At 40.5% G+C, this 26,274-nt stretch overlaps 1 long non-coding RNA gene across 3 annotated transcripts in view; it reads left to right on the top strand.

Annotated features, from left to right (window-relative positions):
* LOC129047537 (uncharacterized) overlaps positions 1-25,661 on the top strand; it is a 73,011-nt gene extending 47,350 nt beyond the window's left edge. Inside the window, exons 2-3 of one of the 3 annotated variants that reach the window (XR_008509282.2) lie at positions 15,682-15,731; positions 25,409-25,661. This is a non-coding gene — a long non-coding RNA (uncharacterized LOC129047537). The remainder of the gene's footprint in view (positions 1-15,681; positions 15,732-25,408) is intronic. The other 2 variants (XR_008509281.2, XR_010141299.1) reach the window with 2 other exon arrangements.
* The last annotated feature ends 613 nt before the right edge of the window (positions 25,662-26,274 follow it).

Genomic DNA, 26,274 nt, shown 5'->3' with positions numbered 1-26,274 from the left:
ATTTGGTTAGTTACTAGATGCTACCAAAAAGCTCATACTTAAGTAGAAAAAGAAACCAAGAAAAAAATATAATGTAGTGTAATAAAGGTATACAGAGGGTGCTTAGGAACCTGTAGGAGGAATAACAAATGAAACTTTGGAATGTCAACCCTGTTCCTGCTTCTAGGCCTTTGTACCTGCATTCCCTAAGTCTGAAACACTTCCCCAAACATAGTCATGGCTTGCTCTGAAGCTTAATTTAGGTTTTTTTTGCTTTTGGTTTTGCTTTTTCTCGAGATGGAGCCTTGCTCTGTCACCCAGGCTGGAGTGCAGTGGTGTGATCTGGGCTCACTGCAGCCTCTGCCTCCCAGGTTCCAGTGGTTCTCCTGCCTTAGCCCTGTGAGTACTGGGATTACAGGCGCATGCCACCACACCTGCTTAATATTTGTATTTTTAGTAGAGGCAGGGTTTCATGATGTTGGCCAGGCTGATCTTGAACTCCTGACCTCAAGTGATCTGCCCGCATAAGCCTCCCAAAGTACTGGGATTACTTTAACATGAGAGGAACTGGGTGTGAGCCACCATGCCCAACCTTAATTCAGTTTTCTGCTCAAAATTCCCCCTTGAGTGAAGCCTTTCTCTGCTATCTGATCTTTCCCTTACTGTGCTTTATTTTTTTTTTCAGTGATATTATACTATATATTTGGTTGTTTATTTATCATCTGTCTGCCCATTAGATGAGCAGGAGGGCAGAACCTTCTTCTTTTTTTTTTTTTTGAGACGGAGTCTTGCTCTGTTGCCCAGGCTGGAGTGCAGCGGCACGATCTCAACTCACTGCAAGCTCTGTAGATGAGCAGGAGGTCAGAACCTTCTATCCTGTTGACCATGATATCTTAAGTACCTAGGTCTCTGTTTTGTGAATATTTATTAAATGCTGAATGAATGAACGAGTAAATGAATGGATGAACACTGAGTGACACATGAAAACTTCCTGGAGAATGTGGCAATTTAACTGAATAATTGGAGGTAGGAATGGGAGTCACCAAGGCAAAGACACAATGAGAACAGGAATTCTAGGTAGAGAAAGCACATCAGCAGAAGCCTGTAAAGATGAGAGATCTTGGAGTGTTCTTCAAATTGCAGTGTGGTGTTGCTGAAGCCTGGGATGAGATGGGACAGGAGCAAGGAGCCGTGAGGCTGGAGAAGACAGCAGGGAAGAAGGCTTCAGTCAGCAGGCTGGAGAAGTCACATGGCAGTGAGTGCCAAGCAAGGAACAGGGCGGCCTTAGAGTGTGGCTGAAGAGCCATTAAAAGACCCAGTTGGTAGCTGGAGGCCACGGAATGCCCTCATCTTCCGAAACTTTATTCTGGCTTTTTCTTCAAATCCCCAACAACTCCAAATCTCTTCCACTGGCTTTCCTTTAAACAGGGGTCTTTCAAAGTTTTTCGACTATCATCACAGTGAGAAATACATTGAACATGGTGTCCAGTTCATAAATAGGGTGATAGGTGATTGATAGATACTTAATCCTTACTACGTCAAATGTACTGTATATTCTATTCTCTTTTCTATTCTATTTTCTTTCTTTCTCTCTTTCTTTTGAGAACGTGTCTTGCTCTGTCATCCAGGTTGGAGTGCAGTGGCGCAATCTCAGCTCACTGTGACCTCTGCCTCCCAGGTTCAAGCGATTCTTGTGCCTCAGCCTCCCGAGTAGCTGATATTATAGGCATGGGCCACCACACCCAGCTGATTTTTTTGTAGTTTTAGCAGAGACCGGGTTTCAGGCCATTCTCAAACTCCTGACCTCAAATGATCCGCCTACCTCAGCCTCCCAAAGTGCTGGGATTACAGGCATGAGCCACCGCACCCGGTCCCCATTCCAGTCGATTCTTAAGACTGCTGGTTGTTCCCACTAAACTGATTTCTCTACCCACTGTTTTCAAATACACCTGTAACTGGATCATGACGTAAATATCTTTTTATTTTCTTTTACTGAGGATTACCTTTTAAAAAGTCTGAGCAATACTTGTCTACAGCCCAAGGCCCAGGCCCAGACAATTCTGCATCAGAGAGCACACCCCAGGCAAAAGGCCCTCAACCCTAAGATGACTCAGATCCCATGCTGGGAGAATTCTGTGATGAAAAACTGGGAGGCCAGTTAATGGCCTTTGCCTTCAGCAGCCAATGCTTAAGGAGTGATCTGCTTTCTGACAGTGTGAGTCTGTGCATGCCAATAGTAGTTACCTTTCAAAGCATAGTTGTATTAAATGAGTTCTTAAAGTGACCTGGATTCCAGGCAGGGAGCCCCAGGGAATGTGTTTGCATTTCTCGTGAAGATCATCATTGCTTATTTCAGTCATCTTAGCAAAGGCATTTAGCAGACTTGCATGTGTCTGGCATAGTTGGAGTCTGCCTGGTTTATGGGTTGTTGATGTTAACTTGCAGGAGGGAAGATGATTTTGGAAATAAATCTTTGCCCAAAGCAATCAGAAGTTCTCCAGATCATGTTGAGTGAGGGAGAAGGCAGTGTGCTGATGGGAAAGAGCTCGGAATTTGAGTTAGAGGAGACAGAATTGAGTCTAAGACTCTCTTTGTGTGACCACGGTCAAGTTATTTAACTTCTTTAAACTCAGTTTCCTTATGAATGAAACAGATGTAATAATTCCCTCCCTTGACTTCACAGAGACATTTTAAGACTAAAAATAATGTACGTGAAAGTGCTTTGGCATGCCCAAAACTTACACAAATGATAACAGTTTGTTCTGAACATGAATGATGATAATTAATAAATGCGTTCTTAACAATTATAAAACTACCATCTTACAGGTAAGAAAACAGACTCCAGAGAGATTAAAAACTGACAAACAAAGAGGAGTAATAAATATAAAGCTAGAATGCAAACCCAGGCCATTGTGGTTGTAAAGTCCTGCTGTGAACCACTATGCTGCATAGGAGACATCCTGGGGAATGCAGGAGCGCCATGCTGGGTGCTCCTTGGTGGGACAGATTCTTGCCTGTCTCGTAGCATTCACAATGGCTGGTACAGAGAACATACTCAATCTGTGTGCATTGCACATGAATATTCTCACTTGTCCTTCTCTTCCTCTTTCTTTCTTGGATTCTTAAATTATTGTTGAGATATATATATATATATATATATGCTCTCTTAAAATTACTCTGTTGTGCAGGCTAGCTTCCTATAGCACTTGGAGTAGCAATAAATAAGCAAAGCCTGCTTTGGATTCAGGAATAGAATTTGTTCAGGCTGAAAAACATATCTAATGAAATACCTGCTTTTGTTCATTTTCAAATATGGGCACCTACAAGGCACAAATGCCACCCAGAAGGCACACAGAAAGGCTCGCACTACAACTGCACTTGCGCTGTTGAAATAGATTTGAAGCCTGAGATTGGTGTCCTGCTTGGCTGAGTTGTATCTGGCTCATTTTGGGACAAGCACATTTGGAGTTTCTTGCCTTGGCCTGGCCCCAGCAAACCAGAAATTATAGATTTCTAATCCAGAGTTCTGCTTGTATTTCTTATGCACACACTCCAGGGAAAGTCACTGTATTAGTCTGCTAGGGCTTCCATAATGAAGTGCCACAGACTGGGTGCCTTAAACAACAGAAAGTTGTTTCCTCATGATTCTGGACCAAGGTCAAGGTGTCTGCAGAGTTGGTTTTTTTCGGAGGGTCTCTCCCTTGGCCATCTTCTCTTGACATGTCTTCCCTCTGTGTATGTCTGTGTCCTAATTTCTTCTTATTAGGATCCTAGTCATATTGGACTAGGGACTACCCTAGTGACTGCATTTAACCTTAATTACTTCTTTGATATAGTTTGGATGTTTCTCCTTTCCAAATCTCATGTTGAAATGTGACCCCCAGTGTTGGAAGCAGGGCCTGATGGAGAGCGTTTGGGTCATGGGGATAGATCCCTTATGAATGGCTTGGTGCTCACCCTGCAGTGATTAGTGAGTTCTAGCTTTATTAGTTCATGTGAGAGATGGTTATTTAGGAGTTTGATGTCTCCCTCCCCTTTCTCTTGCTTTCTCTCTTGCCATATGATTTGCCTACTCCCCGCTTTGCCTTCTGCCAATGAGTAAATGTTTCCCAAGGCCTCACCAGAAGCCGCACAGACACTGCTGCCATGCTTGCATTGCTGCAGAACTGTGAGCCAAATAAACCTCTTTTTTTAATAAATCACCTAGCCTCAGGTATTCCTTTATAGCAATGCACACTACACTAATACACCCTTTAAAAACTTTATCTCCAAATTGAGTCACATTCTGAGGTACTGGGTGTTGGGACTTCAATATATGAGCTTGGCGGAGGGCACACAATTCAATCCATAACAATTGCACAGTGGAATGAGATTAAAATGACGACAATAGGATCTACAAAGACATAGTTTTCATAAGATTTTGGGACCTGGAGGTGAAAGAGAAGCAGAAGCAACATTCTTTAAGCTTGTGTATTATTTTACTTTCAGAAAAGAAATTTATTTCAATTCCTTTTCATGCTTCTGTTGTTATACTAAAATGTCTCTTTCCATGTGGGAAATAGTACATTATTTCCAAAGGAAAAAGGCTATTTGATGACATCAAGGTGCTCCATTTATTCTGTTTAAAAAAACACTCATTTTACATATACATGCATTTCTTGCAGGCACCCTGGAGGAGGAAGATAAATATTTCTCCATAACAATGAAAACTACCAGAGATCTGATTTATTTCGTGTTCTTCTAGAACCCATACGGTGGTGGAATTGAAGGCAGGCTCACGAGGCACACAGAGGCCTGTGAGGTGGCCTTTGATGAACTCATGCTTCTGTGTAGGGCCTGTACCCAAACTGATGTGAGACTCACCACTTTGTCTAGACTTCATTGTCTGAAGATGCTCTTTAGGTGTTATCAGACTATGCTCTATACTAATTTTTGCTATTTTGGACTCTGCCTGGATTTTTTGTTCCCAAAGAGTTACTTTTTCCTTTTTTAAAATTCAACTTTATTGAGGTATAATTTATATATCGTAAAATTCACCCTTGTTTTAGGTGTAGAGTTTGAAGACTTTCAAAAAATATATACATTCATGTAACTAACACCACAATCAAGTTACAGATGATTTCCACCCACCCCACAAAGATCTCTCCCGATCCTTTATAATCAACATTGTCCCTATTCTCAGTCCCTGACAATCATTGATCTTATTTCTGTACCTATAGCTTTCCTTTACCAGAGTGTCATATAAATGGAATAATACATGGAATCATATAAATGAATCTCCCAATGCTTTTGAGAGTCATTCCTTTTTATTTCAGGTATCAGTCATTTGTTTCTTTTCATTGTTGAGTAGTATTCCATAATATGGATCTCCAATTTGTTTATACAGTTACCAGCTCATGGACATTCAGGTTGTTTCCAGTGTTTTGATATTATGTTTAAAGCTTCCATAAACTTTTGCATGCAGGGCTTTGTGTAGACAAGTCTACATTTTGAGGGTAAGTACTTATGAAATAGTTTGAGTTTTCTGAGAAGTAGATGCGAAGACTGGGTTAGACATTCAAGAGATTTAGGGAAATGCTCATGAAATAAAAAGTGGAGGGAACAGTGAGAAGGCAGGGAGAGGTTTCCGATCATGATGCAAATCTGATCCCTGTGAAGGATAAGAAGAGGGAAGAGAAACTGAACAGAAAAAAAATTGTAGGTCGGTGCCATTCTACTATAGCTTCGGCTAGGGCTATGGGGAGTCTTTGAACTAAACTTAGATTTGGGGGAGTGCTTTGTCTTATAGGAATGGGCTTGATTAATATGTTCACTGGGTTCTGAGCAGGAGCTGGGAGCAGACTACAGGAAATGTGCCATTGGTGTGACTGTATTTACTTATTGGGTTTAGAGAAGCAGCCACTGGACTATGAGTCATTTATGTTCCTGCAACAGAGATCTGAGTGGCTTACCTTCAGGAGTGCTGCAACCTAAAAGTGCCATCCCTGGATCCTGTGGCAAGCATATGTTTAACTGCAAGAAACTGCCTAACTTATCTTAAATGACTGCATCATTTTGCATTCCTACTGGCAATGTATGAGAGTTCCAGCTGCTCTGCATCTTCACCAGCACTGTGTGTTTTCTGTTTTGTTTTAATTTCAGCAATTCTGATAAATGTGTACTAATAACTCATGGTATATTAATTTGCATTCCCCAATGAATAAACATATTGAGTGTCTTTTCATGTATTTATTTACCTTCTGTATTTCAGCTTTGGTGAAGTGACTATGCAAATCTTTCACTCATCTTAAAAATAGGATTGTTATGTTGTTAAGTTATAATGGTTCTTTATATATTCTGGATGCAAGTTATTTAGTAGAAATGTACTTTCTAAATATGTCACCTAATTTGTGGCTTTTCTTTTTATGCTTTTAAGAATATCTTTCAGAGAGCAAAAATTTAAAAATTTTGATTGAGTTCAATCTATCAATTTTATTTTATGGTTCATGTGTCTTAACTAAGAAGTCTTTGCTTAGACACTTAGACAGATCGTACAGATTTTTCTCCTAGTATTTTCTTTCTTTCTTTTTTTTTTTTTTTTTGAGACAGAGTCTCAAGGCATTTCACCACATTGACCAGGCTGATCTCAAACTCCTGACCTCAGGTAATCTGCCTGCCTTCACCTCCCAAAGTGTCAGGATTACATGCATGAACCACCACACCTGGCCTCTCCTAGGTTTTTATCTAGAAGTTTTATAGTTTAAGTTTTGCATTTGTCCATCTATCATTGACATTTGTATATGGTATGAAATAGCAGTGGAGATTCAATTTTAGCACATGGATGTCCAATTGTTCCAGCACCGTTTATTGAAAAGAATGCTCTTCCTCCATTAATTTCCTTAGCATTTTTGTCAAAAATTAATTGACAATATATTATATTTACCATCTGTTTCTGGACTTTCTATTCTGTTCCATTGATTTATATTTCTATCATTATGCTAATGTCACATTGTTTTGATGACTATGGCCATAGAGTGTATTTGTTTTTTCTTATACATTTAGAATCAGCTTGATAATTCCTCCAAAAAACTTCTACCAGGATTTTGATTGGAATTGCATTGAACTTATAAATCAATTTGAAGACTATGTACACTTTAATAACACTGAGACTTTTGATCCGTGAACACAGCATATCTCTCCATTTATATAGGTCTTTGTTAATTTATTCATCATAGTTTTATAGTTTTTAGCACACAAATCTTATAAACATTATGTTAGATTTATTCATCTTTTTGATGCTACTGTAAATGATACTATTTTCTTCTGATTTTGATTTTTAAAATTTAACTTAAGTTCAGTTTAATAAAAAAAAACACTTTTAGGCTGACGCGGTGGCTCACGCCTGTAATCCCTGCACTTTGGGAAGCTGAGGTGGGCAGATCACCTGAGGTCGGGAGTTCAAGGCCAGCCTGACCAGCATGGAGAAACCCCATCTCTACTAAAAATACAAAATTAGCTGGGGATGGTGGCACATGCCTGTAATCCCAGCTACTCCAGAAGGAGGCTGAGGCAGGAGAATCGCCTGAACCTGGGAGATGGAGGTTGCAGTGAGACGAGATCGCGCCACTGCGCTCCTGCCTGGGCAACAAGAGCAAAACTCCATCTAAAAAAAAAACAGAAAACAAAAAACAACAACAAAAAATTTATTGTCCAATTGTTCATTGTCAGTATATAGGAAAGTCATTGGCTTTTGTGTATTTGTATCCTATGACCTTTCTAAACTCATTTTTTTCTTAGTTCTAGTAAGTTTTTGAGGCTTCTTTAGAATTTTTTTACATAGGCAATTGTAGGATTATCTTTAAATAAACAGATTTTTACTTCTTTCTTTCTACTATGTGTGCTTTTTATTTCTTTTTCTTACCATATTTTATTGGCTGGGAATTCTAGTATAATAATATATTTAAATATAATAGCTGACATCCTACCCTTGTTCTTGATCTGAGGGGAAAATCACTCAGTCATTCACCATTTCATATATTGACTGTAGGTTTTTCTCAGATGTCCTTTATGAAATCAAGGAACTTACCTTCTATTCCTAGTTTGCTGAAAGCTTTTTTTTTTTTTTTTTTTTTTAAATCATAAAAAGTATTTTGTGAGGGCCAGGAGCAGTGGCTCACACCTTAGGAGGCACTTTGGGAGGCCAAGGCACGCAGATGGCTTGAGTCTAGCCTGGGCAACATGGGGAAACCCCGTCTCGCCAAAAAAATAAATAAATAAAATAAAATAAAATAAAATTAGCCAGCCAGGTATAGTGGCAGATGCTTGTAGTCCCAGTTACTTGAGAGGATGAGGCAGGAAGATTGTTTGAGCCTGGGATGTGGAGGTTGCATTGAGCCGAGATTGCACCAACACACTTCATCCTGGGTGACAGAGCAAGATCCTGTCTCAAAAGAAAAAAAAAAAAAAGAATTTTGGCAATAATTTTTCTTCATCTATTGAGAAGATCACATGGTTATGCTTTTTTATATTTGTTAATATACTGAACTACACTGATTTTTTAAAACACCTCTATGGATATATAATTCACATACAATACAATTTACCCATTTAGTGTGTGCAATTCAACAATTTTTAGTATATTTACTTCTATAGCATTTATCACTACGGTCAACTTTAGGATATTTTCATCACCTCAAAAAGAAACTTCATAAATTCTCTAGCTTTCATCATCCCCAGACCCTCATATTCCCCCAGCCCTAAGCAACCACTAACCTAGTTTCTGTCTCTATAGTTTTGCTTATTCTGAACATCTATATAAATGGAATGATGTAATACATGGAATTTTGTGATTGGTATCTTTCAATTAGCATCATGTTTTCAAGATTTATTTATATTGTAGTATGTTTCAGTGCTGTATTCTTTTTTATAGCCAAATAATATTTTATTGCATGGATATACTACAATTTTTATTCATTCTTCAGATTATTCATCCACTGGTTCAAAGACTTAAATTGTTTTCTATCTCTTGGCTCTTGTGAATAATGTGGCTAGAAATATTTGTGTATATTTTTTGTGTGGACATATATCTTCATTTCTCTTGATTATATACCTAGAGTGAAATTGCTGGATCATGTGGTAACGCTGGTTTTTTTTTTTTTGTTTGTTTTTTTTGACAGGGTCTTACTCTCTCACCCAGGCTAGAGTACAGTGGCATGATCTTGGCTCACTGCAACCTCTGCCTCCCGGGTTCAAGCAATTCTAGTGCCTCAGCCTCCCAAGTAGCTGGGATTACAGGTGCCTGCCACCATGCCTGGCTAATTTTTTAATTTTTAGTAGAGATGGGGTTTCACCATGTTGGCCAGGCTGGTCTCGAACTCTTGACCTCAAGCGATCCACCCACTTCAACCTCTCAAAGTGCTGGGATTACAGATGTGAGCCACCACGCCTGGCCTAATATGACAACTCTATGTTTAACCATTTGAGAAACTTCCAGACTGTTGTGCAAAGTGTCCGTACTATTTTACATTCCCATCACTAGTATATGATGATTCTGATTCTCTACCTTCTTTGCCAGCACGTTTTATTATTTGACTTTTTGGTCCCAGCCATCCTAGCAGTGTGAAGTGCTGTCTTGCTGTGTTTGTTTGTTTGTTTTGTTTTGAGACGGAGTCTTGCTTTGTCCCCCAAGGCTGGAGTGCAGTGGCCTGATCTCTGCCCACTGCAACCTCCGCCTCCGGGGTCAAGTGATTCTCATGCCTCAGCCTCCTGACGAGCTGGGCCTACAAATGCATACCACCATGACTAGCTAATTTTTTGTATTTTTAGTAGAGATAGGGTTTTGTCATGTTACCCAGGCTGGTCTCAAACTCCTGAACCCAGACAATCCACCTGCCTCGGCCTCCCAAAGTGCTAGGATTACAGGTGTGAGCCATCATGCTCGGCCTTACTGTGGTTTTGATTTGCTTTTTCCTGATAACTAATAACACTGAGCATCTTTTAATGCACTCATTGGCCATTTGTATATCTTCTTTGAAGAAATATCTGTTCAGATCCTTTGCCCATTTTAAAAATTAGGTGATTTGCCTTTTTATTATTTAGTTGTTAAGAGGTTTGTTTTATATATTCTGCATACAAGTCCTTTATTAGATTCATGATTTGCAAATATTTTTCTCCCATTCTGTAGGTTGTCGTTTTACTTTCTTGATGGTATCCTTTGAAACACAAATGTTTTTATTTTTATGAAATCTAATTCATATATTTTTGTTTTACTGCTTATGATTTTGGTTTTATATCTAAGAATATTTTGCCAAATCTGAGGTATGGTAGATTTAACCCTATGCTTTCTTCTTTTGTAGTTTTAATTCTTACCTTTAGGTCTTTGATGTATTTCAAGTTAATTTTTGTATATGGTGTGAGGTAAGGTCCAGCTTCACTCTTGCATGCAGCTATCTGCTTGTCCCAGTACCATTCACTGAAGATCATTCCCCTTTAAATGGTCTTGACAGTCTTGTCAAAAATCAGTTGGCCATAAACACATGGTTTTATTTCTCTCTCTTTTTTTTTTTTTCAGGCTGGAGTGCAGTGGCGCAATTTTGGCTCACTGCAAGCTCCGCCTCCTGGGTTCACGCCATTCTCTTGCCTCAGCCTCCTGAGTAGCTGGGACTACAGGCATCCACCACCATGCCCAGCTAATTTTTTGTATTTTTTAGTAGAGACAGGGTTTCACTGTGTTGGCCAGGATGGTCTCAATCTCCTGACCTTGTGATCCGCTTGCCTCAGCCTCCCAATGTGCTGGGATTACAGGTGTGAGTCACTGTGCCCGGCCTTTCTGGACTCTTAATTCTATTCCATTGATCTATATGGCTATCCTTAATGTAGTATCACACACTGTCTTGATTGTTGTTGCCTTATATAAGTTTTGAAATTGGGAAGTGTGAGCTCTTCTCCTTTGTTCTTCTTTTTTCAAAATTATTTTGACTATTCTAAGTCCCTTGCAAATTCATGTAAATTTTAGAATGAGCATCAATTTCTATTAAAAAGTCGGCTGGGATTCTGATAGAGGTTGTGATGAATCTGTAAACTAATTTAGATAGTATTGTCATCTTAACAATATTAAGTCTTCTGGTGCATGAGCGTGGGATATTTTGTTCTGCTTTGGTCTCTTAAACTGCTGGGATGACCGACATGAGACACTGTGGGATGATGGTCATGTGACAACTTTTAACACTTTGCCTTATAATCCCAGGATTATTTTTAAATAAACTACTGCTGAAGTGTGATGGAAGAAGAGTAAAGAATTTGGTTTCAAATATTAACCACTAGGCATGACAATGATGATGATGATCATAATAATAATAAAAGTAACACTCAGGGCTGGGTGCCGTGGCTAATGCCTGTAATCCCAGCACTTTGGGAGCCTGAGGCTGACCGATCACTTGAAGCCAGGAGGTCAACACCAGCCTGATCAACATGGTAAAACCCTGTCTCTATTAAAAAAAAAATACCAAAATGAAAAAACTGTTAGTCAGGCATGGTGGTGCGTCTGTAGTCCCAGCTACTCAGGAGGCAGAGGCAGGAGAATCACTTGGACCTGGGAGGCAGAGGTTGTAGGGAGCAAAGATCGTGCCACTGCATTCCTGCCTGGGCGACAGAGTAAGACTCTGTCTCAAAAAAAGTAACACAGTATTTAGTACATTCATTCTTCATGCTTATTAGTTTATATGGATTATATCACAACTAATTTTATTTGATATTATAAATATGCAGTGAGATAAGTACCCCAAATTTATATTCAGCATTATAACTACCTCCATATATTATTACATGCTACATATATTTTCCATTCACTGTCAGTCTTTTGACATGAGGGATACAGGTAGGGAGCATTTTTTGAGTGGGTGCTGAATAGTGGTTTGGCAACATTATTAAGTAACTTCTTAGTCAAGGGTAAGGGTCAAAAACCAGAAAGGGATTTGAAAACCAGTCACCAATCCATAATTCATCTTCTAAAACTGTGTGGTCAGATGTGTTTGGAAACTCAGAATTGTCGTATTTTATAAAGTTAATAAGATGCATGTATTTTCTCCTAGTTAACACCTTCAGTGAGGTCTGGGGCAGCGTTTTGTGACATCTCATTGTTTTAGAGAAAACAATGACCGTAAATAACCTCACAGTATTTGCTATCAAATGTGTTGCTTCAAATGCTGTTCTCAAATAACTTTTGGATGTTGAGATTATACATAATAAAGGACTATAAACATATATGGTCAAAATTGCCCACAAAAAAATATTCTAAATCGCCCACAAAATATGATATATTAGTTTTCTGTAGTAGCCCAAATTTACGCTAAGTCTAATACGGACAATTATTCCTCCAGGGTAGAACAGATTGCTGTTGCCTTAGTTGAGCACCAGATGAAGTAATTGGCTTGCATTAGGGGCTCATGTTCAATGAAAATTATGATTTTCTGTCTTTATTTTTTGGCCAAGCTTGTATAGTTGAATATGGGCAGATTAAATCAATGTATGTTTGACACTACTCTACCATAGAATACTTGCTTGAACAGTTTCACATGAGCCAACAGGCATAGACAGGGATAAAAATAAATACCAGTGCCAAACTACAGCCTCCTAATCAGCAACACATTTAAAATGTGTGCACAGAGATGGCAGAAGATGGTGTATTCTGAGGTCTGCACAAAAATAAGTTAATGTGGCAACACAAGTTAATGAATTGGTGGCATCCAATGTGTTAACATTTCTAATTATGAGTTTTGTATTGAAGTTTTTAAAATAATTCAAGTATATTTTTAAAAAGTGAAATTTGTATCAAATCCTAAGACTCCACAAAATAGTTGTCTCTATGGTTTATTCTAGATGTAGACAGCAACACAGCAACAATAACAAAAACGACACTTTCCTCTTAATGAACATAATTAACATTTCTTGAGTACTTACTATGTGCCAAGCACTGTTCTACATGCTTTAGACATAGTAATACATTTACTTTTCATTTATTTATTCAACACATACTTACCAAGCATTTGCTTTGTGTTAGGCTTTGTTTTAGACCAGTGATACTGAACAGGGACAGAGTTTGCTTCCTGGCGGACATGTGGCAATATTTGGAGTTATTTAGCATACTTTAACTGGGAAGATGCTATTGGCATCTGGTGGGTAGAAGACAGGGTTGCTGCTAAACATCCTACAACACACAGAAGAGTCTCCGGCAACAAAGACTCCTCTTGCCCACAATGTGAATAGCACCAAAGTTGAGAGAAATGCAACAGTGAACAAAATAGACAAAATTTATGTCTTCATGGAACTTATATTTTGGTAGACAGAAACAAATGATTTAAAAAGTAAGTATTGGCCTGGTGCTGTGGCTCACGCCTGTAATCCTAGCACTTCGGGAGGCAGAGGATGGTAGATCACGAGGTTAGGAGTTAGAGACCAGCCTGGTCAAGATGGTGAAACATCGTGTCTACTAAAAATACAAAAATTAGCTGGGCCCAGTGGCGGGCACCTGTAATCCCAGCTACTCGGGAGGCTGAGGCAGGAGAATCGCTTGAACTTGGGAGGTGGCGGTTGCAGTGAGCCGAGATTGAGCCACTGCACTCTAGCCCGGGCAACAGAGCAAGACTCCATCTCAAAAAAATAAATAAATAAATAACAGTAAGTATCAATCATATTACAACTTGATGAGGTTTCAATTTTACTTTTCATTTTTTTGAGACAGGGTTTTCTCTCTGCTGCCCAGGCTAGAGTGCAGTGACACAATCTTGGCTCACTGCAACCTCTGCCTTCCTGGGTTCAAGTGATTCTGCTACCTCAGCCTCCCCTGTAGCTGGGACTACACAGCACCACGCCCGGCTAATTTTTGTATTTTTAGTAGAGACAGAGTTTCACCATGTTAACCAGGCCGGTCTTGAACTCCCAACCTCAAGTGATTCACATGCCTTGGCCTCCCAAAGTGCTGGGATTACAGATGTGAACCATGGTGCCTGGCCCGATGAAGGTTTTATACTACCAAAAAAAAAAAAAAAAAAAAAACTGGGAAAGAAGAACAGGAAGTCTGTGGATGTGGTTGGTGGAGGTTTGGGATTAGAAATTTAAATCAAGCATTTAGGGAAGGCCTTGCCTAAGAGAGGATTTTGGAGGAAAACCTTGAAGGAGGTGAAGAGGCAGGTATGTGGATACCTGCGGGAAAAGTAACTTCCAGGTAGAGGCAACAGCACAAGGACAGGCCCTAGCCAACAACATGCATGATTTTTTTCAAGAGACAGCAAGGAGACCATTGTGACCTGAGGAGCGTATGGGAGGGGAGATTAGAAGGATGGCTGAGACGAGAAGTTGTGTAGAATTTGTAGACCAACGTAGCGGTTTGCGCTTACTCTGAGTGAGTGGAGAGCCATCAGAGGGTTTTGCACAAAGAAGTGTCATGAGCTCATTTGCTTTCAAAGCATCCTGCTGGCCACTGCTTTGAAAAGTGACCATAGAAGGCCAAAGGTGGAAACAAAGAGACCATTAGAAAGTCACTGTGAAAGACTGTGGTGACTCAAACAAGGTTTCCAATGGTTAAAGGTGAGAAGTGGCTGGATTCTGGGAATATTTTTCAAGACTGAGGTGTTCGAATTTTGCGAATGCATATGGGATGTGAAGGAAGAATAAAGAAACTTTCCTTTTATGTATGCATGTTTTTGAACTGAGCCACTTGAAGAATGGAATTCCCAATTATTGAAATGGAGAAAGTTAAGGTAGGAATAGTTTGGGGAAGGAAATCAGAATCATCATGTTTAATTTGAACTGTTTGGATCTGTTTAATTTGAAGTATCTATCTGAACATTCAAATGGAGACTTTGAAACATTCTCAACCACTCTATGAAGTAGGTACTATTATTATCCCCATTTTGCCGGTGAGAACCATTCATAAAGAGGTTAAGCAACTTGTCTATGATCATCCAGCCATTAAGTAGTGTAACTTAGACTCCAATGATACAAACAGATATCTTGCTAAAAAGTCTCATCAGCCCTCTCTCCTGGGATAGCATCTCTTGATCTCCTTTTCTATGGATTGCCTTGACACTAGCTCTGGGAGGGAAAAATTTTCTGCATTGAAATGAGGTCTTCAGATAGAGCCTCTTTATGCAGTTGGTATCTGAAAGTTAAACTGTTACCTCTGTCAAATTTTTATTTGATTTGGTCATGCTAAAAGTCAACCACAATGTAAAAGTTAAGGAAGAGAGAATTCCTCAGTTGCAGGTAGCTTAGAAAATGATCATTTATTGGGCATCTACACAAGATACACACAGTATGATCACTCATTGAGCATCCTCATTAGAAAGATTATAGACTTTGGAGTCCCACAGACAGACCTGCATTAAAACACAGTCTCCATCACCCATTGGATATGGTATTCTGGAAATAAAACTTAACTTTCCAAGTCTGTGATGAGCAATTGAGATAATGCATATAAAAGCATTCTCTCTGTGATATGTTCAAGCAAACCAATGACTTTTTCATGCAAGGATTAACCTATTTCTTTTCACGGGTAGCTATAAATTAACGGATACCAGTTTCAGTTTGAGCTGATGATAAGCTTGGGAGATTAATTGTGGTGATGTTTTCACAACATGAATGTACTTAGTGCCACTGAACTATACACTTAAAAATGGTTAAAATAGTACATTTTATGTTATGTGTATTTTATGCATTTTTTAAAAGGCAGAACAACAAACAACAAAAAAAGAAGACTTCGTGTGACTTTCCTTGAGGTGAGTCAGAGTTGTGAGTGAGGACGGAGATGAGGCAGACAGTTAGAAACAAAGGGGCACAGTGGCTCACACCTGCAATCCCAGCACTTTGGGGGGCCAAGGCTGACAGTTCACTTGAGCTCAGGAGTTCAAGATCAGCCTGGGCAACATGGCGAGACCCTGTTTCTACAAAAAATGGAAAACTTAGTCTGGTGTGGGTAGTGTGTGCCTATAGTCTCAACTGCTCGGGAGGCTAAGGTGGGAGGATTACTTTAGCCCAGGAAGCAGAGGTTGCAGTGAGCCAAGATCACACTATTGTACTTCAGCCTGGGTGACACAGTGAGACCCTCTAAAAAAACAAAAACAAAAACAAAAACAAAACAAAAGCAAAACAAAACCCGGCACAGTGGCTCATGCCTGTAATCCCAGCACTTTAGGAGGCTGAGGCGGGTGGATCACCTGAGGTCAGGAGTTCAAGACTAGCCTGGCCAATATTGTGAAACATCATCTCTACTAAAAATACAAAAATTAGCCAGGCATGGTGGCACATGCCTGTAGTTCCAGCTACTCAAGAGGCTAACGCAGGAGAATCACTAGAACCCAGGAGGCGGAGGTTGCAGTGAGCCAAGATCATGCCACTGAACTCCAGCCTGAGCAACAGAGTGAGATTCTGTTTTTTTAAAAGAAAAAAAAAAAGAGAGAGAGAGAGAATAGAGGGCTAATCCTGATTAGCCCAGTGAAGAGGTCTGTTCTCCACTGCTTCAACTGCCCTATAGTCTGGCTGCCTACTAGTACTTCTCCAAATATAGGTTGAGGGGGAAGAAGATAAAAACTGTAAGTCCACTTCACACAGACATCCTCCATCACAGAACAACCGGTTAAGGCACTTTGATCTTTGTACTTAACACGGTGTATACGACATACACACACAAATACACACACAGAACCACTTTCCCTAAAATGTGTCTGAAAGGTTGGTATGTTAATTTCTTACTGCTGCCATAACAAATTACCACAAACTTAGTGATTTAAAGTAACACAAATTGATGATCTAATTGTCCTATATAACAGAGGTCTGGGTTGGCACAGCTGGTTTCTCTGCCCCATTACCCAAGGCCAAAATCAAGGTCTCAGAAAGGCTGCGTTTCTTTCTGAAGGGCCTGGAGATTAATCTGTTTCCAAGCTCATTTAGGTTCAGTTCTTTGAAGTTGCAGGGCTGAGGTCACAGTTTCCTTGCTGGCTGCCAGCCAGGGCTGGACTTTTGCTCCTGGAACCTTTCTCACACTTTCCTTGTGAACTTTCCTTCCTTCTCGTACTTTCCTGGTGGACTTTCTCCAGCAACAGGGGGTGGAGTTTCTCTTATGTTTTGAAACTCTCTAACTGGCTTCTCCTTCCTCTTCCTCTTTTAAGTGCTCATTTGATTAGATTGGGCCCACTCAGAATAATCCAGGATAATCTCTCTATTTTAAGGACAACTGATTAGTGACCTTCATTACACTTGCAAAGTCCTTTCACAACAGTATACAGTTTAGTGTTTGATTGGATAACCAGAAGACAAGCGTCAGGGGACATCTTCAGAATAATTTTGGTTCTCCAAGTCAGATTGACTGCTAGAAAGCATTGCAGACTTAGCAAGACTTTATTGTTGTCAACAGGACTGCATGGGTCCCACTGCTTCCAGAGAGAACACCCAGGCTTTCGTGATGAGCTCTGAATGCCAGCTTCCCCTTTCTTTATGCTGGATTTCCTTAGCAGACATACATCTTTTTTCTTCATTGCTGGCTGTTTTCTATTAGGGCCACTCCAATACACTGGATATTCATAAAATAATTTGGAGACTCAAAGGGTGTTCTTCCTGCCTGCTTCCCAGAAAAGAAAAATGCACTGAAAACAGCAGGTTTTTCAGCAAAGAAGAGTTTAATAATCACAGGGCCAGCTAAGCAGAACGATGGGAGACATTTCTCAAATCCACCTCCCTGAGAGCTCAGAGGGTAGACTTTTTTGTTTGTTTCTTTTGTTTTGTTTTCTTTTGATACAGAGTCTCACTCTGTCGCCTAGGCTGGAGTGCAGTGGCGCAATCCCAGCTCACTGCAACTTCTGCCTCTGAGAGGGTAGAGTTTTTAAAAATGATGTGGCAGGCAGGTGGCTAGGGAATGGGTGCTGCTGACTGGTTGATGATGAAATCATAGGAGTATCGAAAAACATTCTTCATGTGCTGAGTCAGTTCCTGGGTGAGAGTTACAGGACCAGTTGAGTTAGTTCCTTGACATGAGTCATGGGGGTTCCAGGTGGAGTTAGTCATCAGAACGCAAAAATCTGAAAAATATCTCAAAGACCAATCTTAGCTTTTGATAATAGTGATGTTATCTATAAAAGCAATTGGGGAAATTACACTTCTTGTTACCGCCAGCTATATGACTCTTGAGCAGTAAGTGATTATAGAAAGGCAAGCTAGAGAACAATAGCTGGGTATCATTTAACTACATCGACATCTCAGCAGAAATCAGGTTCCTCCCGGAATCCTAACCTTGTGGTCTTACAAAGGCAGTTTTAGTCCCTGAATAAGGAGGAGGTTGGTTCCGGGAAGGAACTGTTATCATCTGTGTTTTAAAGTTAACAAAGGCAGTTAGCTTGTGAGGTTAGAGGCAAGATAGAGTCAGCTATGTCAGATTTCTCTCACCGTCATATTTTTTGCAAAGACAGTTTCAAGGGTAGGGTTGGAGGGCTGGATTGCTGCTCTACTAGAAGATCCTTTATTCCCTCTATAAATTTGGTCATCAGTGCCCATCAACATTACAGCTCAAGGTTGCAAGGGACATGAGGAAGGAGCTGCATCACTCTGCCTTCCCACAAATGGGAACCCTAGTCTTTTGATACCCCAAAGTAAACAGCAAACACACACACAACACTACATAACTAAACACACAAAGCTACAAAAGAAAAATCTCAACAGCCAAATGAGAAAAACTCTACTATTTATTTTTCTTCTCCCAAAAAAAATGTCTGTGTGAGTGTGGGGAATGCCCACTTACTTTTAACATGTGCCTAACTGAAAAGGGTCTTTTCAGTGGTCTTTCCCTCAGAAACAAGGTCTCTTCCAGAGAAATTTTCTATCTCCACTACTAGAAAGAACAGTAACTACTTTTTTTTTTTTTTTTTTTTTTTTTTTGAGATGGAGTCAAGCTCTGTCGCCCAGGCTGGAGTGCAGTGGCGTGATCTCGGCTTACTGTAACCTCCACCTCCCGGGTTCCTGCCATTCTCCTGCCTCAGCCTCCCGAGTAGCTGGGACCACAGGCGCCCACCACCGTGACTGGCTAATTTTTTTGTATTTTTTAGTAGAGACGAGGTTTCACCGTGTTAGCCAGGATGGTCTCAATCTTCTGACCTCGTGATCCACCTGCCTGGGCCGCCCAAAGTGCTGGGATTACAGGCATGAGCCACCGCACCCAGCCTACTATTGTTTTTAAATAAAAATTTTAAAAATAATTATTTTGCTTTACTGGGCAGGCAATTACATATTTGTTGAGTACCCATGTTGTATCAGGCACTAAGCTAAGTGATTTTTATGTTTTACTTTACCTAAATTGCAAATTAAATACATGAGACCCTTTGAAACGTGGTGTTGCCCAAATGTCACATCCTCACTGAGGACTTTCCTGGACCCTCTCCCCCATTTGAATTTTGTTTGTTCATTTGTTTTTGAGACAAAGTTTCACTCTGTGACCCGTGCTGGAGTGCAGTGGTGAAATCTCAGCTCACTGCAACCTCTGCCTCCAGGGTTCAAACAATTCTCTTCCCTCAGACTCCTGAGTAGCTGGGACTACAGGCGTGTGCCACCACATCCGGCTAATTTTTATATTTTTAGTAGAGACAGAGTTTCACCATGTTGGCCAGGCTGATCTCGAACTCCTGATCCCAGGTGATCTGCCCACGTTGGCCTCCCAAAGTGCTAGGGTTACAAGCATGAGCCACTGCGCCCGGCCCCTATTTGAAATTTTAACAGCCCTCCAAACCAGCACACTCATTCTTTTTTATGCCTTATATTTCTTTAAATAGTTTATATTAGCTTCCAATGTACTATAATAGTTTTGCTACAATTGTGTTTATTGTCTTTTCCCCACTCTATCTTGTTTATTGTATGCTCCCTGAAGGAAGAAGTCTTGTCAATTCTGTTAGTTGTTCAGGACAGTGCTTGGCACGCAGTAGGTGCTCAATGAATAGCTTTTGAATGAAGCAGTGAATAATCCTCATTGCAATTATCCCTTTGGGCTTGGCTGTATTTTTATCTCTGTTGTACAAATGTGGAAATTGAGGCTCAGTGAAATAGAGAAAGGTACCTGGATCCCACTGGTAGCAAAGGTCAAAACCTAGGCACATGATAGTAAAATGGTTACGGAGTTTGGAAAACCCACCATGGAGTAGATTAGCAGTAGTAGTGTAACTGTAACAAATCCGTTGCCCAATGTAGCAAGTTGATATGCCTAGAAGAAACCCTGGGTTGCAATAGAGAAAGAGATATAACCGTAGGGCCGCTGAATGAGGAGATGGTAGGAAACCTCAAATCCGTCTCCCCAGAGAATTTGGAGCTAGGGTTTTTAAGAGTATTGAAATGGGCCAAAGTGTGAAGATTGTTGATTGGTCAAAAAGAGCGGGGTAAAATCATAAACAAGGAGATGAAGAAACTGTACTCTCATGTTGATTTCGTGCCTCTGTGCGGGTCTTCACATTAGTTGACATCAGCTGTTTTTCTGGAATTCAGGATCTGAAAAACATCTCAGGCAATTCTTAAGCGAAAGTCTTATGATTCTCACTTTAGAAATCTTGTCTATAGGAACAACAGGAATGCAAATGGTCAGTATCCAGTGCTGCATGACTTTTGGTTACCAGAAAATGGGTCCAAGCGCAGCCTGATAAATGCTTAATTATAACTGTATTTCTGTTGAGAATTCTTGTCAGTCCTATGAGGATGGCTTCAGTAGTCTAATAGTTATGCACATGGACTCTGGAGCCAGTCTTCCTGGCTTCAGTGCCCAGTTCTGCCTTTGGGCAAAGTATTGACCCTCTCTACATCATCGTTCCCCATCTGTCAGTGGGAGATGAAAATAACAGTACGATTACACCATACAGTATCTGGGAGGATTAAATGAATTAATACAAGAGCAGTGCTTAGAAGAGTGTAGCAAGTGCTATTACAAATATTATATATATGTATATTACATATGTATTAGATATATGTAATATTTGTAATATATATCTAATATTTATAATATATATGTATATATATTTTTGTTTTTCCTTAATTTGGAAGTGTATGTACCTGGCTCCAGTCCTCCACCTCTCCCACAGTCTAGATGTTTTGCATTCTCCAAATATGTCCAAACTTTAGCAACGTATTTGTTTACACCTATATTTAGCTAATGTGTGTGTGAAATTACCCATTATGTAAATGGCTTTGGTTTAGTAAGCAGAATATGTGAGGTTATGGTTAACGGGAAATTGTTTTGTGCAACTTGGAAAATGGAAGAATCATAAAAGAATCCTCTGGAGACACAATCTGATCAAGGGATAACCAATACCTTTGCAGGTTTTTGTTTTTAAATAATAACCAGCCACTAATGGTCCGGAGGAGAACATTGATTTATCTGCAGCAAGGTAGGCTCTGTTTCTCTGCTACATTGCCAGCTGTCCTCTTCAGCATTAAGCTGCCTCACTTCAATCCAGTATCTGTCAATCCAGTTTTCAAGGAGGAAGCTTTCAAACAGTGAGGAGGGCTGGGCGCAGTGGCTCACACCTGTAATTCTGGCACTTTGGGAAGCTGAGGTTGGGAGGATCACTTGAAGTCAGGATTTCAAGACCAGCCTGGCCAGCGTGGTGAAATCCCATCTCTATTAAAAGTACAAAAAATTAGCCGGGTGTGGTAGTGGGCACCTATAATCTCAGCTATTCGGGAGGTTAAGGCAGGAGAATCACTTGAATGCGGGAGGTGGAGATTGCAGTGAGCCAAGATTGCACCACTGCACTCCAGCCTGGGTGACAGAATGAGACTCCACCTCAAAAATAAAAATAAAAATAGGCCAGACACAGTGGCTCAGCCTGTAATCCCAGCACTTTGGGAGTCCAAGGCAGGTGGATCACTTGAGGTCAGGAGTTTAAATCCAGCCTGGCCAACATGGTGAAAACCCATCTCTACTAAAACTACAAAAACTTGTTGGGCATGGTTGCAGGCGTCTGTAATCCTGGCTACTCGGGAGGCTGAGGCAGGAGAATCATTTGAACCTGGGAGGTGGAGGTGAGCCGAGATCACGCCATTGCCCTCCAGCCTGAGCAACAAGAGCGAAACTCCGTCTTAAATAAATAAATAAATAAAAATAAACAAACAAGAAACAGTGAAAAGGCTTTGTCATTTTTGTGGATGGTTGCTGGAAGATTTTTCTGTGCTTTATTTGGTAGGAGCCTTTTACTTTCTGCTGAGCTAGAATGTAGCCTGTTACGCACTGTGCACTCAAATTCCGTGGCAGACTGATGAGGCTCTTAAATTCTTTCAAAAAGAAGGCTCTTGAAATTGGCCCTCCCTCAGGTGCCCTCTGTTGCCTCGGGCAGAACTCCCCTTCTATCGATGCAAATCTCCCTCTAGACTGGGAGGGCCTGGCCCCGCTATGATGGGTGAGAATAGCATTAATCCATGTAAATTGATCATATGGAACAAATCCCTGAAGGAAAGCTTAAAAAAAGAAAAAAAAAGTGCCTAAAAGGCAAAACCAAAACCAAAATCTTAACACTGAACTTTCTTCAACATTTTTTTTTGAAAACAAACAAACAAACCCAACAACAACTAAGCTTGGTATGCAGATATCAGCGGATACCCTTAGTTAAGCCTAAGTGAAAAATTCCTCCATTCACATTCATTAATGTAGTCACTCAACCTTATTTATTTTGCCCCTGTATGTGCTAGATATTTTGCTAGACAGCAGGGGTACAGGAAAGTATACAATTAACTAAGACATAAATACTTTCAATATTATTTTCTTTATGAAACCTGAGATTGAAAAACAGATGTCCCAAAGGAAGCCTTGTATCCCTATTCAGTGTTAACCCACATTTTCCTAGAAGTTGTGCTAGACATGGAGAGTATATGGAGGTTATCCCCAAATCTTTTTTGAAATATGGTTTTCTCCTCCCTCCTTTCTATCCCCAACTCTTAATGAGGGGAGAGATTTATTGTAAAATAGACAGTGTACATGTTTAGGGCCATCTTCTTATGAGGTCATCCTATTTCCCCCTCCCTAAGATATCCAGCCTTAACCCTCAGGCCTGTGAATGAGATGTGATATCACACTTGAAATTATGTTGCATTTCATGACAAAAGGGATTTTGCAGCTGTAGTAAAGGTTATGAATCAGTGGACTTTGAGTTAAGAGCAAATATTCTGGTGGACCTAAGTCTAATCACTTTCAAAGTAGAGATCAGTGACTAAAGAGGCAGTGAGAAAAATAATAAAAAATAATAATTAAAAAAAAAGACAAAGCTGAGAGTTTCTCCATATGGGAGCAGAAGAGGAAGTCAGAGGGGGAGGCTTTGATGTAAGCGGGGTTTTTCGTTGCTGAGATGGGGAGGATCATGGGACAAGGACCACAGGGCAGCCCCTGTGTGCTGAGAGCTGTCAGCCAGGGAGAAGACAAGGACCTCAGGCCTACAGTCCAAGGAGTTAAATTCTGCCAGTAAATTCTGGTCAAACGAGCTTTGAAGCAAATTCTTCCCCAGAGTCACTAGAGAAGAACCCAACATCGTTGACACTTTGATGTCAGCCTTATGAATCCCTAAGTAAAGAACCCAGTTGAGTCTGCCTGGATTTCCAGCCTTCAGACTGTGAGATTATAAATGGGAGTTGTTTTAAGCTGCTAAATTTTTTGGTCATGTGTTATGCAGCAATGAAAAAATGAATAGCTTATCCTTGGTTATTCTGCATTTTTATAGATAATTTATAGTTAAGATATCTTAAAACTTAAATGGATCCTGAGAGGCCTATGTGGTTCTTAGCAATTGATAATGAAATTACCTTCTTATATTTGCATAACCCCATTTACAAAGTACTTTTGCATACAATTTTCTTATTTGATTTTCACAGCTTGTGAGGAATCTTTATTTCTAGTTAAAGACAAAGAAAGTGAGGATGGGTCATTCTGTGCCTTGTTGATGCTTCCTGCTAAGTGGTAGAAGAGGGATTTGAATTCAGACCCCGGCACTCTCATTTGACCTCGGCATGCTCATTAGAAAATTGACTGGTTACCCTACATACAGGTTCTTTTTCTATCTTGTTTCCTCTTCATTACTAACATCATCGTCATCGTTGTCATCACTGTTGAGGGGATCCTTCTCCTCCTGCTTGTTTAGTAAATGCTCATGAACTAAATCATGACAGTGAAAGCAAACTTTTTAAAAAGTCAAAACGTGTATTGAACACCTATGATGTACCATGAAACTTACCATTAACACGGCAAATAGAATGACAAGTGTCCTCTTTGTTGCATGCCACAACATCGGGTTTTGGAAATCCACCAAGAGGATGCTCTGCTAATGCATGTGGATTAGATAAAAAATATAAATAGACTTCTTTTTTGTAGCTAGCTCACAAAATGAAATAATGCATCAATCTTTTTTGTCTCTGTAACTTTTTAAAAAATTCTGTATAAACATTTTTTCTGTGAAATAGATGGGAATGAAATATGAATAGTTCATATTTCCAGATTATTCTAGAAAAATGGTTAGGGCAATTTAATTTGTGTTGGAGAGATTGGAATCTAGGAGAACATGAGGTAAGATTCCCACTGTGTATTCTTACCAGTCTCGTAACCTAGTAAATCTCCCTCAGCCCTCCTCCTACCACACCAACCCCTATAGAGTGGCGGGACTGTGAGCAGGACTTGGGAGGGCCACTGAAACCTGTGCTCCCTCTTCCACACAACTCTGCCTTTCATCCCTTTGAATCAATCCAACTGCCCTAGAAGAAGCCTGTCAGATTGAAACCAAAGGCTAAGCCACTCTCAACATAGAGCAGAACATCCCACTGCCCTGAGCCATGATTCTTTGCTGCGTTTCTCTTTCCCTCTCTTTAAATTTCACCTCCTGCCCAGGAGTCTTGTAGGATAGAAGGAAATAAAGTATAAGAGTAAGGTGTAATGTGGCTTGAGCCACTGACTGTCAGGCATGCCTATCATCATCTAGTCAGACAATTTGGGGTTAACGTAGAGGGCCTAAATCCGTCTGTCAGTGTCTGTTGCATTCTGCCCCTGTAACAACTGTTGTTATGGGAATGGAATTATGTGAGGGTGACTTCCCTCCCTGCAAGAACATCCTGTGCACAGACGATGCTCTGAGGAGTTATGGAGGGCTTGGAAAGGGCTTGTTTTGTGACCAGGGGTGGCTCTAAAGGCGTGTTTAGGAGGGGTTTACGGGCTGCAATCTGTTGGGGCTTGTATTCAGGCTGAGTTGGCATGGCAGGTCCATTCTGTATTTAGATTACAATGGCATGTGGGGTAGGTGAGGGGTAACTTCCCCCTCCCCTTACTGTACCCCCTGCTCAGCCGTCACTCAGTACATCGTTGTTGATAAGCCATCGTCTTGTTGCCGCTAAGTCTGAGGACACCCTTGGTGTGTGGCTCCCATGACTGATTTTTTTCTTTTTTTTTTTTTTTCCCCAGATGAAAGGGACATGGGGCTAGTAACCTTCATCCTGTTTGGTTAATGAGAAAAGCAAGACTTGGTCAACCGGAGACTCTTACTTACAGAAATAACCTATGACAGAAACAAAGAGAGAGAATGGAAAGATTCCGTGTTCGGTATGCATGTGATAAGAAAAAAAAAGAAGTCCAAATCCAAAAAAAAGGAGAAAAATCCATTAGGCCTATTTCACTTGTATCAAGAACAGATTTTTAAAAAAATCAAAGTCCCATCTGTTCTGTGTCAACATTAGAGATTGTACATTGTGTTTTATCAAAGGCAGGTTTGCCATGGCAGTGGGGGTTATATTTTTGGAACGTGCTTGGAAACCCAGAGCCGCTGAAAACAGAGCCTGGCACCTTGAGGCCTCTCCTGCTGCCTGTGTTTGTGTTCCTCCAGCACTTGATGTTTTACATTGATTTGTTTGACCAGAGGTCCCTGGAAAAAGAGAGCAGGTAAGGGCAGCTGCCTGGGGCTCCAGAACAAACACAGGTGAGGGCCCAAGGCTTTCAGAAAAACAAGGCAGTTTTTTTTTATTTGTTTGTTTTTGTTTTTGTTTTTGTTTTTTTTGAGACGGAGCCTGGCTCTGTCACCCAGGCTGGAGTGCAGTGGCGCAATCTCTGCTCACTGCAACCTCTGCCTCCCCAGTTCAAGCTATTCTCCCGCCTCAGCCTCCAAAGCAGCTGGGATTACAGGCACCTACCATCGTGCCCGGGTAATTTTCATCTTTTTGCAGAGGCGAAGTTTTACCATGTTGGGCAGGCTGGTCTTGAACTCCTGACCTCAGGTGATCCACCCACCTCAGCCTCCTGAAGTGCTGGGATTACAGGCATGAGCCACCGCACCT

This window comes from Pongo abelii, chromosome 7 (genome assembly GCF_028885655.2).
Source record: "Pongo abelii isolate AG06213 chromosome 7, NHGRI_mPonAbe1-v2.0_pri, whole genome shotgun sequence".
NCBI classification, from domain to species: Eukaryota; Metazoa; Chordata; class Mammalia; order Primates; family Hominidae; genus Pongo; species Pongo abelii.
This window is presented reverse-complemented; position numbering and strand designations above follow the sequence as displayed.